The sequence below is a fragment of the Lepisosteus platostomus genome, chromosome 15, assembly GCF_059453375.1.
Source record: "Lepisosteus platostomus isolate fLepPlt1 chromosome 15, fLepPlt1.hap1, whole genome shotgun sequence".
Lineage (NCBI taxonomy): Eukaryota > Metazoa > Chordata > Actinopteri > Semionotiformes > Lepisosteidae > Lepisosteus > Lepisosteus platostomus.
In genome coordinates this window covers 5,322,758-5,337,667 of record NC_142625.1, presented here as the reverse complement: position 1 = coordinate 5,337,667, position 14,910 = coordinate 5,322,758, and the positions used below count along the sequence as shown (strand labels likewise).

Below are 14,910 nucleotides of genomic sequence, written 5' to 3'. Positions count from 1 at the left end.
TGATCCAAGTAATTAATTTTCACAAGAACCAACACTGGGAGACAGGCTGGAAGATGATATAACCATCTGGGCATCTTGTTAGCTTCATGATCATCCAAACCAAACCTGACTGGAGTAAGTATTTGAACCTCGCTAGAGAGAGCATGCTATTCTGTTGGATTTAGAGAATATTGTTCCTGGATTAAAGATACCTCAGTTAGAAACGTCTTTCCTGCTTAGGATGCATTTTTATGGATAGAAATAAAGGCTCCCATTTATTCCTGGATAAACATCTAGTGCAAGTGTACACATTACTCCTATCCTGGAGTCCTTGCACTGGCTTCCTGTCAAATTCCATGTAGACTTTAAAATCCTCATGCTCACCATGGCTTGGCACCTCAGTACCTGTCTGAATTATTGGCCTACTCTCCACCTCGCAACCTTCGCTCTTCTAACTCTGGTCTCCTTTCTGTCCCCCAAGCCCGTCTACATTCTATGGGTGACAGGGCCTTCTCCTGTTATGCCCCCAAGCTCTAGAACTCTCTCCCCAAGGATATCAGAGTCACCTTCTCTAAACTCCTTTAAATCCAGACTAAAAACCGTCTTCTTTAGAAGAGCCTTTACTTAACTGGTTCCATTCTCTACCCCTCTGCTCCTACTGTATTTAGGACCACCATCCATGGTCTTCTCTGTGTATTGTAATTGTGTTTTATCTTGTGTATTCTTTATTTATTGCTGTCATTCTGTTTTACCTTTTAAGGCGCTATATAAAATAACGTTTTTTAATATTATTATTAAAAGATACCTCAGTTAGAAACGTCTTTCCTGCTTCAGATGCATTTTTATGGATAGGGATATAGGCTCCCATTTATTTTGTGGCATCTGGGTTGCAGAGAGAGATTTAACCCCGGCATCCTGGCTAAACTTCCCATTGGCCCTTACCAATCACAGCCTCCTAATAATCCCCATCAACGAATTGGCTTCATTACTCTGCTCTCCTCCCCACTGATAGCTGGTGTGTGGTGAGCATTCTGGCGCACTATGGCTGCCGTCGCATCATCCAGGTGGATGCTGCACATTGGTAGTGGTGGAGGGGATCCCCATTACCTGTAAAGCGCTTTGAGTGGAGTGTCCAGAAAAAGCGCTATATAAGTTTAAGCAATTATTATTATTATATTTAACAGCAGGTTACATTGTATTAAGTTAGACAGCAGCTTATCTATTATGCAGCCTTGGTAGGCATTAAGAGATTACTGCTTAGTAGCGGTCTGGGGTTTTCTGGGTGACCAGAATGTTTGGCCTCTGAACCACCTTGTTTGTAAATACTGTACATAGACTTTGTCCTCTCAACAAAGCTGTGCCAGAGAAAAAAGAATTCACGTGCCTGAAATTATACCAGCTGCTCGGTTATATTCTGGAAAAAGCACTTACAGGTTGGGGGTTATGAAGAATTATTTCACTTATTGACTAAACCACTTGGCCAAATCCTGATTTTCACCATTTTTGTTACCCCCCATTTGTAAAAAAATATTAAGACGTTTAAAGTAATACAGCAAGTAAAAGTACTTTTAAATTTTTTTAATTGAATTATCTGTATTTTTGTGTCAATGCAGTCATCAGCTATCTGCAAAGTCAGCTAGTGTAAAAACCAGTGTGAGAGAAATGTTGCGTAGTTGAACAAGTGTGAACAAACATATTGTGAAATTTCACCATGACATTTACCTTTACTTATTCCAGTGCATGCAAGATTGTGGTTCTCTCTCATTTACATATCCAATTCTATTAGAAGAATGTATTAAATTTATATTTTAAAATCCAGCAACCATATCACTCTGCAGCCCTGGAGCAGCTGGGATGAAGGGCCTTGCTCAGGGACCCAACGGAGTAGGATTCCTCTGCTGGCTGCGGGATTTGAACCGGCAACCTTCCAGCCACAGGCGCAGATCCTGAGCCACAGAGCCACTGCCTCCGCCCGTGTGGTTTTGATCCTCGCTTTGATGGACCCCGACTCCTACCAAGTATTCCCCCCTGTGCTTTAACTTCCCTGGACCTCGCTCTTGCTTCACTTCTCTTGCAGTCACCTTCTGCACTTTGGACTGTTGGTCTCTCCCCGCTGGCTTTGACCCCTGCCTGCTCGACCACGATCTCAGACTATGCTTACTTCCTTGTTTTCCGTCTTGCACAGGATGCTGTCTGTCTGTGTGCACTGCTGCGCTTCCCTGAGGCCCGAGCTGGCTGCAGCAGCACTCCGTCCGCACAGCTCCTAGTCTCCACGCTGCCATGTGGGTTTCCCTGTCTCAGCTGCCTCTCACCCAGCACGGAGGTTCCCTCTACTCCTCAATCTTCACTGCTAGTTCTTCCTCAGGAGTGCAACTTACTTTTCAGGATTGTTCACTTGAATACATGTCAAATGTATTTAACAGTATTAAGATGTTTAAAGTAATACAGCAAGTAAAATTATTTTTAAATTTTATCTGTATTTTTGTGTCAATGCAGTCACCAGTTATCTGCAAAGTCAGTTAGCTTAAAACTTAGAGAAGAGTGTCTGCGTGCAGACAATGTGTTGACCAGTGTGGTCAGTCAGTCAGCTCACAAACTGAAGTGAGAAATGTTGTGGAGTGTTAGCGAAATCATTGTGTTTACAGTCTTTGAAGTGTGAACAAACATAACATTGTGAAATTTCACCATGACATTTACCTTTACGTATTCCAATGCATGTAAAATTGTGGTTCTCTGTCATTTACATATCCAATTCTATTAGAAGAATGTATTAAATTTATATTTTAAAATCCAGCAACCATATCACTCTGCAGCTTACAACTGGCAGCCCACTGAAGCTCAGCAGGTGTAAGCCTGGTCAGTACCTGGATGGGAGACCTCCTGGGAAAATCTAAGGTTGCTGCTGGAAGAGGTGTTAGGGGGGCCAGCAGGGAGCGCTAACCCTGCGGCTCATGTGGGTCCTAATGCCCCAGTGTAGTGATGGGGACAAAATACTCTTAACAGGTGCTGTCCTTCGCATGACACATAAAACCGAGGTAATGACTCTCTGTTGTCATTAAAAATCCCAGGGTGTTTCTCGAAAACAGTAGGGGTGTAACCCCGGTGTCCTGGCCAAATTTCCCATTGGCCCTTACCAATCATGGCCTCCTAATAATCCCCCTCTATGAATTGGCTTCATTACTCTGCTCTCCTCCCCGGTGTTAGTTGGTGTGTAGTGAGCGTTCTGGCGCACTATGACTGCCTTCGCATCATCCAGGTGGGGCTGCACATTGGTGGTGGTGGAGGGGATCCCCATTACCCGTAAAGCGCTTTGAGAGGAGTGTCCAGAAAAGCACTATATAAGTGTAAGCAATTATTATAAAAAATAATAATGCTCAAACATAATCTTCATATTTGACTTGTTCTTTGCTAAATATTTTCACAAGATGAATTTAGCTAAGTTTTAACTTCACACATGGCATCTTCCACAATTTAAGCTAATAAATATTTTATAAAAAAGACTATGATATTGTTACAAATGGGGGTTACGAATCTGATGAAAATTAGTATTTGACCGTGCAGTTTAGTCAATCAGTGAAATAATTATTAATAACCTCCAGCTTGTATGTGATTTCTAACCATATTCCCGACTGGCTGGTATAATTAGAGGCACATGAATTATTTATTCTCTGGCACAGCTTTGTTGAGAGGGGTAATAATCCAGGCACACTTGGTTAAAACAAATATTACAATAAAGTGCGCAAGACACAAAACATACAACAAAGTTACATTATATACAGTACTTACAGACAAGGCGTTTCAGAAGCCGAACATTCTGGTCACCCAGAAAACCCCAGACTGCTACTAAGCACTAAACTCTTAATATGCCTACAGAGGCCACATAAGAGATGAGCTGCCTTCTAACTGAATACAAAGCAACCTGCAGTTAACTCTCTCTCTCTGTACCCTGGATGCCATAAAATAAATGGGAGCCTATATCTCTATCCATAAAATGCACCCTAATAAGGAAAGATATTTCTAACTGAGGTATCTTTTACCCTGGAAACTCAAGTTATTTATAATAAATGCTTTCACTTATATAGTGCTGTTCTGGACACTCCATTCAAAGCGCTTTACAGGTAATGGGGATCCCCTCCACCACCACCAGTGTGCAGCCCCACCTGGATGATGCGACAGCAGCCATAGTGCGCCAGAACGCTCACCACACATCAGCTCTTAGTGGGGAGGAGAGCAGAGTAATATAGCCAATTCATAGAGTTCATAGTTCCCGAAAAACACAGAAGAGCACGCTCTAATTAGGTTCAAATATTTAGCTCCAGTAAGGTTTGGTTTGGATGATCAAGAAGTAGGGGCTCTCGCCTGGCGCAAGCTTCAAGTCCTAACTCCTCTGGACTCCCCTCTCTTCTCCTCGTTTCTTCCTTCTTCCTCACTCTTCTGTCATTTTATATAGTCTGTTTCTGTCCTGCTCCTTGCCAGTCATTAATCCACAACTTCCCTAGGTATACTAAGGTAACTTTACCATTGTTTATGCTCAAGGGACTCCAGATTAGAAGTGTTTACTCTTCCCAGTGTCACAAACTGTATCTAAAATCTAAGAGACACTTCTAAGTCACCTAAAGTTGTAATAATATATATATACAGTATATATAACTTTAAAGGAATTTTGCTGGCACTTCAAATGATGATATTGGTATAATTAAAATAATTTAATAAGTCCTTATACTTCTATAGCCCTTTTCTGGACATTCCACTCAAAGCTCTTTACAGGTAATGGGGATCCCCTCCAACACCAGTGTGCATCCCCACCTGGATGATGCACTAGTCTGCTCCCCACACCAGCTCTCAGTGGGGAGGAGAGCAGAGTGATGAAGCCAGTTCAGAGATGGGGTAACACCCCTACTCTTTTAAAAAATCTTGCTGGTATCTTTAATGATAACGGAGAGGCATGACCTAGTTTTTTACATCTCATCAGAAGGATGGTGCTTTTTTCCCAGTATAGTCTCCCTATCACCATACTGGGGCATTACGACCAACACAGACCACAGCGCGAGTGCTCCCTACTGGGCCCAGTAACACCTCTTCCAGAAGCAATCTTAGCTTTCCCATCCAGGTACTGACCAGGCTCAAACCTGCTGAGCTTCAGTGGGCTACCAATTGTGAGTTGCAGGGTGATAAAATTTATATTTTAAGGTTAAGGTTTAATTTAACTTAAATCAATCAATTTTACCGGAGCCCCTGCAATTGACAAAAAAATCTTCAAATACAAAAATTAGGATACAGTAGTTTCCTTCTTTAGGAATGTTCAAGACATTACTACATTGAAAATCTGCTAAAATTATGATGAAATGATAGTGATTGAATGGAGGCTTAATTCCATTATTTAATTCTACTCCTACTGCTTTCTGATGAGGACTTTCAAAACCCATGAGAAAAATTTCCTGAAATTTGAGATAAATAGGCACTGTAGCCTTAATACAGAAATATCCATCCTCTACACCATTCATCAATTTTCCCCACCATGAGCCTAATCTGGCAAACAGTGGGTGCAAGATGGGATACATCCTAATATATATAACAGATATATTCTAAAAATAACATTTAAAGTTTAACTGAAGGATATACAAAATTGTCCATCTAAAATGTATATACAACCATGACAATGCGAGTCAAAACCTGCTTCCTAAGATTTTGTGGGGGGGGGTTCCATAAATGGGGAGGATCCAACTGGTGCTCTATTTAAGGGCAGCTTGTCATGTGAATTAAGGCTTAAAAGAAAGCTGAAAGCTGCTGAAAAGATTTTACCCTCTATACGTTGTAAAATAATAACTATGGCAACATTTACTTACAAAGTGTCAGTGACCACAGGTAACATAGATTATGCTGGAACCAATGACTATGTTTATATCACCCTGATAGGCACTGATGACAGGAGCGAGACTTTCACACTGGACAACTGGGGCAATGATCGTGTGCGTGGAGCTGTGAGTATCTTTAAATACTATTCATCTTCTTTCAAATTTTCTCATTATTCAGCAAATGGTAGAATACGTCCATGGAACTAACCAAGAATTTGGTTTTTGCAAGCCTCACATTACTTTGAAAGTTAAACCAATATAATGTTTTATGAAAGTCTAAGTCAGTTTGTTCAGAAATTTGAATACTTATCTGTCCTAAATCTGATAAAAGTCTCTATTCTCTTTCTGTTCCATCGTCTAAACATTCAAAATTTAGCCAATATTCGAGGGATGGGTTTGTATTCCACCTATCTGTGATTTTTGTTGATGTTATGTGATATATTGTAAGATTTCAAGTGTGATTTTCAAATGTTTCCTTTGAAATAGGATTTCTCAGGTTTTAAAAGTACAATTACAAACATTTTGAGAATTAAGCTGCATCACATCTGTACAAAACTAATATTTTATCAACTACAATAAAAAAAGAACAGATAAAACAATAATCAAACAATGAAGAAACATTGTAAACAACAACTAAATTAGATGACAGATTTCAAAAACGTTTTTTAAAAGGTGGTTTTAAGGAATAAACAAAGGTTCTATTTGTGTCTTCTGGTCCTGAGGAACTTCCCAGAGATTGAACCGAGTTGAATCTGTCAATGCCTTTGAGGTCAAAATAATGTTTCTATTAAGCAAAGTCAACAAAATGTCTCAAACATTTTTTGGCATTTAAACAGGAAATACCCATTGCAAATAAGATACTATATTCTCTAAAGGAACAAGTAATAGGTTTATTCCATGCTGAAAAAAAAGAAGAAAAAAACATGTTAAGGTGTTTTTTTTTCTTCTTTTTTTCAGCATGGAATAAACATTACTTGTTCCTTTGCAGCCTACACATGCTGACGCAGCTACCCACCTGAACTACTATATTCTCTATACTGGCTTAGAGAAAGACTAAACATGAAAACAAAACAACCACATTAGAACAGTGTTTGTATTTTTTTACAGACTGATGTGTACAGCATAACTTGCAAAAAACTGGGGGACCTTGTCCTGGTCAGGCTAGAAAAGACACCTTTTCTATGTGGAGATGACTGGTTCTGTTCGATGGTGAAAGTGGAGTTTGAGGAGAAAACCTACAACTTCCCTTGTTATAGATGGCTGAAGGGGAAAGAGTGCCTTGAGCTGAGAGAGGGCAAAGGTGTTTATCACCTTTATAAATGAGATTTTATAGGTTTAAATGTTTTCTATTGTTTCCTGTACTACTTAGAGTACAGTAGTAGTACACTGCATTACTTCACAGTGAAATCAATAGGCAGATGTTTATTTGAATAGAAACAGGCCAATAGTTCATCAGGCGGTCCGCGGTATTGTGTACAGGCGTTCGAAGCTGGTGTATGCCTTAATTGCGCGTGGAGTTTTTGAACGGGTTTTGGACCCTTACCGCGAAGTTCAGGACTGGTGTGGGCCTTAATTGTGCCCGGGGTTCTGGAGCTGAGTGGTGCATTAAATGCACGTATAATCCAGGATTGGTGTGGGCCTTAATTGCGCCCGGGGTCCTGAGATTAGCTACGCCTTGATCGTGCACGGATTGGCGTGGCGTGGTTTTTTTGTTTTAAAGGAAACAGAAGTAGGAGATATATATATGTATGTTTTTGGTGTTTTCCTTGTTTGTGAAATACATATAAACATGCACGACACTAACATAAACACACCTCATAATAAAAGAGCAAGCATTAAGTAGCAGGATTTAAAGGACGCTGAGACCCGAGAATCGCCCTGATTGAGCTCAGTGTGTAAGTCCACCCCGGGGCAAAAGCAGCGATGCTGGCATTCTGGGGATGGTGAATTACTGATCAAGAAAGGGGGTTTTCGAGGTCTCGTTCCTTACCTGTGAACAGTGTGGTGTAAGTCCTCTCTAAAGTCTCTGAGAGGCATTTAGATCTGGAGGTAACAGACGCCCTTGGCTGAATGAGTGCAGGAATGCATAGGTTTTTCAAGTGAAAGCATCCCCTTACTGTATGAGCTGTTACCTCACACACGACAAAAGTAAAAGAGACCGAACATGTGTGCTAACTGATGGTTTGAGAAAGTGGTGGAAGGGTCCGTTTATATATCAGAAAAGTGTAAGTTGACGGGGAAAAAAAAAGGAGAAAAATATGCGAAAAGTTGAGTTTGTCAGAGGGAGTCTGGGGCAAAGACGCCTGTAAAGAAAGCATATGAGTATTGATTGGCAAAAGCACAAGCATGTAGCTCCCACCCTGGTGCACGGCCGGCACCAGTGGTGGCAGATACATGAGGAAAAAAAAAGAAATTGGGATGTGACTTAAGTGTGTTTACGGGGAAAACAAAAACCCGGAAGAAAAGATACTTTACTCGCTACGAGAGAGTATAAACAAAAGCGAAAAGAGGCAGTGCAGAAGAATCAGAAACTAAAAGAAGAATTAGTTCCTGGTCGCACTGCACTAGTTAATGTGTTATATCCTGCTCTCCCATAGGGGAACAGACAGGCAGGAAATGAAAATAATTGGGATCAATTCCCACAGTGACCATATGGAGACGAGGGGTGTGAGTGGGATGACACCTGGTACGAGTGTGATAGAGGCGGAACAGGAACTCCCCTAAACAGAGGGCGCCCGCAGACCTGTACTCTCACCCTAAGTGGGAGAGGGCCTGATGTAGCGGGGGCTGGAGCTGTTGATGACAGCGTCACTCTAACTGTCTCGCACCCCGTCGAGGGGGGTCCGCACTCGCACCTACCTTCCCTGATTCCCCCATACGATCAAATCCAAAACCGGAAGATATTGGCCGGTGGGCTAAAGTACCGCACCCGAAATTAGGAATGCAGTGAACCTGGAGTGCGCTTCAGGATTTAAAAGGATTCATGTAGAAGTAAAACAAGAATACAGTACATTGTAGTACGAAGAGAAAAATATATTCTCGATGTTTATGTGTGTTTTATGAATTTGTGTGCCGGCATGTATGTGTGTAACTGTGAGTTTTGGTATACTAAATGACGGTGCGAGTGTGTTTAGCCAGCGGGACTGGCTAGAGACGTAACTAAAGAGACTTGACGAAAATCAACTTAAGGAGATTGGAAAATATAAGAGCGTCTGAAACATATAAGAACAGTACAGGTGGACGTAAAAGTAGTTAAACAGTTTTTGTATTTTTATACAATTAGTTGCAATAGTGGAAACAATTTGGTTTTATTTGAATGTCTCGAAACCAGACACGCTGAAACGCTGTAGGTTTAGAATCGAGACTGGGGAGAATAACGTCTTGTGAGAAGATCTGTTTACCTAACGATTAGATCCTGTAAATCCCTTGTAGCCTCCCTAAGTCTGTCCCAGTCCAGTGGTTAAAAATGTCCTGTTAACGGAGTGTTGGTTTCTCTGTTAGGGGATACTGGAGCACTACTGTCATGCTTGTTTCACTCCTCTGTTCAACAGTGTGCTATAGATTAATGTATATGGGAAGACGGCAGGAGGCCACAGGAGTATTGGGACAGCAAGTTTTACTTGCCGAGTACCAGATTTTAATGGGTGGTTTTATCCCAGATCTATTGGGTTGGAATATTATGCATTACAAAGAATGACTATCCAGAACAGGGTATCATGTGGCTTCAACTGACTGTGATCACTCAGTATGTTGATGGTATTCTGAGTGCTTCCCCTGACGAGGAAACCCACAAGTCTGGGTTGCTTCAGCTTTAGAGTGTCTAATAGAAGCAGTTATGATAAGGCCCTTTTGTGTCTAGCATTGTGAAATTTTAACAGGGCCTGGGTGCAATGTTTTTATGGGGTGAGCACAACTCTTAACAGATCTGCTTAAGGGGGTAGTGCAGTACAAGAACAAGATTGCCTTGGTTCCTGAAGCAAAAGCCACCTGTAATAATTTGAAACAAGCTCTCTTACAGGTGCTGAGACTGGGGTTTCCTCAGATGGATCAACCATTCTTTGTATTATTGCAAGTTGCTGACAGAGGCCACCCAAGGAGCCCGCGAGCAGGTCCTGGAGGCGTGGGGACCACCACCTGAAGGAGGGCACGACCTCATCCCAGGAGAGTGGGTGTGGATCAGGACATTTCCTTCACAGGTTCTCCAGCCCAGGTGGGACGGACCCTACCAGATCCTGTTGACAACCGAGTCTGCGGTTCGAGTGGAAGGAAAAGATCGCTGGATCCACGCGTCACACTGCCGACAAACCTCATCCCCAGTTACAGACTCAGAATGAAATCATTTCCGTTAATAACGTTTATAACGTTAATGGTTGCTGTAGGACTATGTTCCACAGGGATTAATGATCATCACTCCCACAAAGGAGAACATGGAATTAATTCCTTTTTAGGCCTCTCCTATCTGACAGCTAAGAAAACCAACCAAAGTGCCTGCTGGGTGTGTGCCGCATTACCCAAATACAGTATGTACAGGGAGGACTTCCTATGGGGGCCATTCCTTGGCGTCTCGAGGAAGTCATAGGCATGATCATTTGGAGGGATAATTTAGGAGATTTTAATATGACAAACTATGGGGGTTGCCATAACACGACTTTAACCTGCACAACATTACAATATCTACAGGAGCGAGGCTTAGGAGCCCACGAGTTTCACAGGCTCTTACGCTCCTAAATATAACAGAAGCCATACACCACCATACCTAACTCTAAATAAGGAACGTGAGGGAAACATATGTTTTCAGCACACTAATGGTCTGCACTTGGTTGGATGGAGTCGTTGCAACCTTACCATCGCTGCAAACATATCCACCTCTACCTTCCAAATTCCAGGATGGGATCGGCACACCCCACAATTCGGTATAAGCTTCTTATTTTCAGAGGCATGGGGAGCGCCAAACGGAACATACTTCATTTGTGGAAAACGAGCCTACCCATGGTTGCCAGCCCAGTGATCTGGCTCATGTTATTTAGGATATGTGGTTCCTCATATCCGTGTTCAAACCCACAGCCCCTTCGGACCTAACCACAGACCACAAAGAAAACTGGCTGATTGGGAATATTATTTAGGTATAATATTTCCACAAGCCGGCATGAACTTTCTGAGTCGAGAGTTAATTCAAATGGCCTCGACTTTAGAGGAATTAGCAAATTCTACCTCATCTAGTCTGAAGGCTGTTAATGAGATGGTAGCCCTCAGAACAGTGGCCATGCAGAACCGACTAGCTTTAGATTATGTACTGGCGGCCCAAGGAGGAACTTGTGCAGTAATTGGCACTGAATGCTGCACATATATTCTTGATAATTCTGAGCACATCTCAGATCTGGCCCAACACATTTACAATGAGGGACAGAAATATCAGGACTATTATACTGAAAATTGGGGAATTGGGTCTTGGGTAAAGTCTGTTTGGAGCCTGGGGTGGAACCTTTTTACAGTGTTTATTTGTAGGAATAGTATTGTTTAAATGTGTAATTGTAATCATCACGTGCACAAAAACATGTATCACATCTTGCTATAACTGTGGAACATACAATGTCATGGCAATACATACCTGTTCGCCAAGAAAGGAAAGATCTGCCCTGACATTGTATGTATAAAAATAGGCTACACTGACGTATGCCGTATTTTATAAGGGGGGAATGAAGAAAGATGTGAAGACGGGGGTTTGAATTTAATCCTTTCTGTATGAGGTTTAGACTAAGTCACAAGCTGGGGTTTATGGCAGGAAAGGGGGTTAACTGATAAGGATTGCAGATGCAAGCTAGGAACCCCCCTGGGTGTAATCTTAAACTGACCATTTGGCCAGGACATCGTAAACTGGCCAAATACCATTAACCCCCCTCTTTACCATCAGACCGAGTGATGTCAGAAACGGAGAAGAAGACACTATATAACCCAAAAGTTTGTACCAGTACGGAGAACAATACTTCGGATTTGTTGTTTCTTGCGGGAAACAAGACTTCGGCTTTATTGTTCCTTGCATGCAATAAACTCATCTGTTTTACTTCATCTCGGGATCAAGAACCTTATTCGTTCTGTTACAACAGTACTATACGCAATTTTTTACCAATGTCACATTGAAAACACAAGCCCCTTAAAGATCAATCTCCACTATTCTACACATCCAAGATGTGCCTTTTTTTACCTTTTTGACCATTTAAAACTGATTCCACTGAACTTTTACATTGTAGGTTAATTTTAAGAAAGTTTCACTTTTTTATGTGATTTTCCAAACTGATCAAATATCAAAGTACAATTATATTTTGGATGTGTTCTCAATGTTTTAAAAAGTGGTTTGGATATAGTGGTTAGCATTGCAGCCCTGCAGCACTGGGGCCCTGGGTTCAGTTCCTGTGTGGAGTTTGTACTGTATGTTCTTCCTAATTTAATGAGTTTCCTCGCGCAGGTGAAAGACATACTGTACTGGTAAGTATCTTGGGAAACTGGCCCAGGTGTGAGTGTTAGTATCAGTGTGCACTGGCATCCTGACCAGGTGTATTCTGCCTTGCGCCTGGTGTTTGCCAGGTCCCTGCAACCCTGTACTCTATAAAGCAGAAGATGAATGGATGGTTTGGATTATTTCTAGTGCTTTTCATAGTGACAGATTTACGTTTGTCACACTTACTGTTGAAAACACACAGTGCTCTCCTTATCTATTTATACCCACAGTGAAAAATAAACGGCAGGAAAAAACATAATAAATACAAATAAATCAAGGAATTTGGAAAATGTGTGGAAAAATAAACTAATAGACAATAAAGACTTGGGGTGCACTCCAAAAGTATTGGAACAGCAAAATTAAAGTTATTCTGATTAACAGTTGTTGCAAAAATGAAAGAAATGAGTCACATTTTTTTCTAATTCAAAAACAGTGTGGCTATCATGAAATATTACACTAAAGCATGTTACTTTAAGTCTGCTATTGAAGCAACATTAGTTGTAAAGAAACAATAAGCACTGACATGTATTTCCACTGTACAGTAAAACCTCACTGTACTTAAGTACTACTACTGTAAGCAAAAACAAAAAGGGGGTTTTGCTGGGGTATAGCTGGAGCTCGTTATATCACCTGCAAGTACACAGCCACCACCACACTCATTCAAGGCCCCTCAGGACAATTCTGGATCACCCAGACAGCATCTTGTACCTCCAGCAACCTTATTTACTGTATCTCTTGCAGTAAATGCCCAGCCATCTACATTGGAGAAACAGGAAGGAGACTCGGAGACCGCTTCAGAGAACACGTCAGGGCTGTAAAGATTAAAGATCTCTACAAGCCCATTGTTTCTAATTTCACCTCTGACGGCCACGACCACTCTAATCTCTCCGTCGGTGTTCTCAAAGACGGTTTTCCAAACTCATACATCAGAAAGACCACCGAAACTAAAATTATTCTGCAGCTAGGATCACACATTCTCCCTTCCCTTAACGACAGACTACTGTTTTTAAATTTTCTCCATTCATTGGAAGTTTCATTTCACACCTCTCTGCACCCATTCTGACTTCACACACCTCTTGATTGGCCTCTTTCTGTCCCCTGCTACCGCCTCTCACTCCTCCTCCTTCCCAACCTTTGTTCTCCCGCTACTTTACCTTTGCCTACTGCCCTGTCTCTCTCACACCTGAAGAAGGCTCCACGGCTGAAACATTGTGTTCTCTTTCTTCTTTTTTCAGCATGGAATAAACCTATTACTTGTTCTTTTAATACAGTCTTTGTTGTGCTCTCGAGGATCCTTGTGATATTTTGAGCCCTGGTTGAATGATAAGTGTCGCAGTTTAAATCATTTTCGTTGTTAGAAATTATGAAATGCTCTGTTAAAAGCAAGGGAGTTTTTATGTCTGTTATAGTAAAAGAAAATCCCTGACAAAGTAGGGATTGGACAGTTTCCAAGTGCTTGTACAAATGTGCTAAGGAAATGAACAAAAAAAAGTCATTTATTCCTTTATCATATTGGCTAGTTAATGTCCTGTCCTCATTAGTCAGATCAATGAAGTGCTGTGGTGTTTGTCAATGAAAAAAATAAAGACTTTTAGTTTAAAATGATGGTTAGAAAGAATGTGGACCAGCGTAATACTATTAGTAATATCTTCGGTAAAGGCTTTGATGAATAAAATATTTCTGCACAATTAAAATATTTATGATAAAGGTAGGTTGTGTACTTTTGCCCAACTGAGCAACCTTGCTTTCATAAAATATACCAACTTTTTAATGGCTGATGATTAACATGCTGTAATACACAGTTTAAATTTAAAAGCTCAAATGCTGTACATGAGAGGTTAAGCTTTATTGGCTCCTCCTGGCGGTTTTACAAGGTGATTCCGGACACTTTCCTGTATGACGTCAAATGACGTGTTACACCGCGTGATACTGCGTTTTTATGCGACACGCCCACTGCTCTATACCCCACGCGTTTTGAATGGCTGCATCTGTACCTTGAAGTCTTTGCAAATACAGGACTTAATACCCCATGGGTATTAAAGGGACTGGACATAAACAGGGTTTGTTGGCTGCTACAGAGTGGGGGTGGTGTGTGTGAATGGAGAGACAACAGTAGCCTCATTCCCTTCCTATTCAACCAACCCACTCTTTTGCTCCTGTGGGGAACACAAAAATTGAGACTTTGATAGCTTGGTGGACCAAGGAGGTTTTTTTTTGTTATTTAACATTTCAGAGCTTAACACACACATAATTGCAACCTCATAAAGGATCAACACACAATGGACATCCAATACTCTCACGCTGTAAACCGAATAACTAAAGCATAAACATTGATGCACTTGTCAATTGTTAGTTAACCACGATATGCAGAGACCAACAGGCCAGCAGAAGTACATCCGTGAGACAAAGATGTGGAAGTGGGTGTCTGTATTTACTCCCCTACTGAGCAGCGAGCGAATATGAAATTTTGCCCCATGAAAAAATAAAAAAATGGATAAAGAGGTCACTAATGATTTCACACAAATAGGCAAAGATGGTAAATGCAGAACTTGAGAAAAATAAGGATTTACTATACTTGAA

The 14,910-nt window shown here is 41.3% G+C and overlaps 1 protein-coding gene across 1 annotated transcript in view; it reads right to left on the bottom strand.

Annotated features, from left to right (window-relative positions):
• The window catches only part of LOC148647740 (uncharacterized), a 273,814-nt gene that overhangs the window by 22,132 nt on the left and 236,772 nt on the right, over positions 1–14,910 (bottom strand). The window lies entirely within an intron of this gene.